Source organism: Onychostoma macrolepis, chromosome 18 (genome assembly GCF_012432095.1).
Source record: "Onychostoma macrolepis isolate SWU-2019 chromosome 18, ASM1243209v1, whole genome shotgun sequence".
In the NCBI taxonomy this organism is placed as follows: Eukaryota; Metazoa; Chordata; class Actinopteri; order Cypriniformes; family Cyprinidae; genus Onychostoma; species Onychostoma macrolepis.
In genome coordinates this window covers 24,468,594-24,472,186 of record NC_081172.1, presented here as the reverse complement: position 1 = coordinate 24,472,186, position 3,593 = coordinate 24,468,594, and the positions used below count along the sequence as shown (strand labels likewise).

Sequence of the window (3,593 nt, the reverse complement as noted above, 5' to 3'; positions counted from 1 at the left end):
ACTATTCTTTTATAATTATTCTTTCGTTTTTTATTCAGCCATTATCAGCCTTTATACTGGCAATAAAACGTTTACCAAGCCACATCGCTTCAATCCCAATACACATTTACCCAACTATTATCAAAAGAATTTCTAAATAAATACAACAAAACATTTTCTTGCGACCTTACGTGAAGTATTATGACAAAATCCATTATGAAGACGAATTGGACCTGTTCTGCAGCTGCATTAGAGCTAATATTAGCACCATGCTTCATAAGACAATTTATGAGATTCATAATACACTTTTACTCAGAACTCACTTCAAACCACCATCGAGTGTTTGTAGGGGTGGCAAAAATATAATATCACAATATTTTTAAGAAAAATTACGATTCACGATTTTATCACGATTCTTTGTCATGTTGGTTTTACTATTTTGCAAGTTGTCTGAGCATTACAGCCAAACTAATTTCCCTATTATAAAGACAAAACCTTTCAAGATAACAAAAATATTAAAAAAGAATGGTGGATATTTAGGCCAAAGTGGGCGAAGATAAAAATCTGTCATTATTTTATCTTTGTTATTAAAAAATGAGAACAAAGATACACATTACAAATACACATAATATATAAATATAACAGTGTTACAATAGGTGTATTTAGCAGGAGCATTCAAGAAATTTAATCAACAATATAAAAATAAAACACTATATAGATTGATTCCTATTAAATCAACTGTATTAACGTTTTTCAGTCAAGAGTAGTGAGTGATTTTTCTCTATGTTTTGTTTTCCAATGCTGGAACAGTGCATCTTCACCATTTCTCCTGTCTTAGGACATTTTGCAGTGCATTTTGTTGTGTCCTCTGGATTCATCCTCACAAATAATCTTTAGGCAACAGAAATATAATGGGGAAAAAGACAAACAGCCAAAAAATACATAGCCCTCTGCAAAACCCAGGTGCTGCTCCAAAACGTGGCCACCATCTTTGCTCACCGTCCACTTTGACAGAAATGTCTTCTCTGAAAAACAAGAAGTAGAAATAACACACTTTTAAAAGGCAAACCTCATATAGAACACACAAATCTCTCAAAACCATAGTTGTTCTCTTACCATAAATTATTAGTCTCAAGGTGGCTGGCCTGCTCATGTCTTTCTTGATGCTTCATTGCAGTTGCCTTTAAAACACAAATACAAAAAAATGCAGTAAATTTTATATTCCATTAAAAACTATAACAAACTAATTCTAAAACTAGAAAGGCAGCTAGCCATAAAACTAGTTTAACCTAGCTATGATTTTATTTTCTCAATAGGCTACTGGCCAACATTAACTACCAACACCTGAACTAAATTTCACATTAGTTAACCTAATGTTAATATAAGATAAGCGTTGCTAGTTAAAAACAATTTTAATTCGGTAACTTATTTCAATAAGCTGACAAAAGTAAATGATTAAACTGGTCTGCAAGAATCTGACACAAACACACAGACAAACGTACACATTTTTACCTTGCTTATTCTCTCGTAAGGTGCATCGAGACACAGCGTAGATGTTCTCCGGAGCTCTTCCACTCTTGCGGGTTCATGCCCTGGCAAAAAACCCCACCGCGCTGCTTACGTGTCTTCCTCGGACGCGAGTGGCACGGAGCGCCGCGACTCGAGAACAGACAACAATATAGAACCCATTATATATACTATCTGCAGTGGATGCGGACAGTAAACTGATGCCCCGGTATATTTCTGACATGCAGATGTACTCCAAACGCTCACGCTGTTTCTGACACGAAGTACAAACAGATTTTCCAATCATTAGAAGCGATGTAACACATCCTGTAGTCAGTCCCAAGCTGTTGCGGCGTTGTAGACACAGTGCAGGGCAAATCGTGTCAATCCAAATGTAAGAAATGAGGAAAATAAAACGACCTCAGTATAATGGCGCCAAAGACACCGTTACAGTATACAGCAATTTCAAAAAAATACAGTAAGTCTCTGTATGTGGGGTCTGACGTCACAGAAAATTCCCATGATGCAAAGGGTATTACAGTTATTTACTGTAAAGGGAATTTGCAGTATTACACTGGGTGATATACAGTAAATAACTGTGGAAATTACAGAAATGTCTAACAGTGTTCCTAGAGTTATTCAGACTGGTCAAGGCTCTAATTTGATATGAAATCAGTTACAAGATTTTGTAGTGATAAACCTCACAGGATATGCAACTGAATAGAGTGGATAAGCACATAATGGTCAATACATGAGACCAGTCTGTGATCTGGGAAGAGGACCCACACAATCAACCAGCAAATAATCAAAAGGTATGGACATAGCTGGAATAGGTTGAAGAGGAGCCACAGGAATTTTCTAGTTGAACTTAATCTTTAATGATGGGCTCAGATTTACTAATCCAGCGCCTAAATAACAATCCCTCTTTTAAAAAGTAACAAGAAGGTAACTTAGTCTCATGATCCTCATTTCATATCATTGAAAACTAAGGTTTGAGAGTTTCATTAGCTGACTGTTCTTGAACTAAAGTCTCTCAAGAAACATTAAAAATGGGGGACAAAAAGTCCTCCACTTTCTCCTGTGAAAGAGACTCCTCCATAAATGCATCAGAAAAATCTGAAACATCTTCTGCTAAAGTCAAACTCACAGACTCATCCTCGATTTGACCATCCTTCTGACTCAAAATACTCTCATCCCCATCATTCTCATTGTCAGAAAAAAATCTCACCTACACATGTACCTGTTCTAAGTTGTTTTCCTCTGGCTCGGGTGACAGCACAGGAAGGAAACATATGAGGGAATTTTTGACCACATTCATCAAGGATATCTGCACACACAGGTGTTGAAACTACCACTGTTGATGGCACAGATTTGTGTGTACCCCATACATTACCTTGAGTAAAATCATTGCCCATAATAAAAGTCACACCTGGCACAGGAAGAGAAGATCGAACTCTACAAGATCAGAGATAAGATGTATTTTATGCAAAGGAACTTTCGAAAAGGTCATTTCTATGCCCCTAATCAATACGTCCTTTCCCGTCTCAGTTTGATCTGATAGTGGAAGTACTCCCTCTAACAGAAAAGACTGGGCTGCTCCCATATCTCTAAGAATTTTTACAGAGACTTCTTCCTCCTGTCCTGGTAAACTCACATTACCAGAGGTGATAAATGGAGCATACTCTCTACAATTCTTATCTACATCCACATGCTCTGACATCATTCTCTTTACCTCAAAACTCTGATCATGAGCTTCATTATCCCCTACATTTATTGGCTTCAACCCAACTAATCCTACTGGCTTAGCAGCTTTCTTTAAATCAGTGCATTCAGAGATTTTATGTCCTGTTCTATGACAATAAAAACAGACTACCTTATCTTTCTTGTCTGATGAAGTGTTAGGACTCACAGGAGCCACAGCTGAAACAGTGCCCAATGTCGTCGCTGGAAATGTCCACCGATTTCGACCAGATCACTTGACACTTTACTATGAAAAGAAACTATGGGTCAAAACAAATTCGTCAGCCAATACAGCTGCATCAGCTAAGGTAAGGCCCTTTTGTTCATTCAGGCATGTAGACACTGATGCTGGTACACAGTTTTTAAAT

The 3,593-nt window shown here is 37.2% G+C and overlaps 1 long non-coding RNA gene across 1 annotated transcript; it reads right to left on the bottom strand.

The window, feature by feature from the left end:
• Nucleotides 1–334: 334 nt before the first annotated feature.
• LOC131524966 (uncharacterized) lies at nt 335–1,801 on the bottom strand. The gene is made up of 3 exons (XR_009267127.1): nt 1,492–1,801; nt 1,096–1,160; nt 335–1,004 (listed from the first exon to the last, which is right to left on the bottom strand). It is a non-coding gene; the product is annotated as an uncharacterized LOC131524966 (long non-coding RNA).
• Between the last annotated feature and the right edge of the window lie 1,792 nt (nt 1,802–3,593).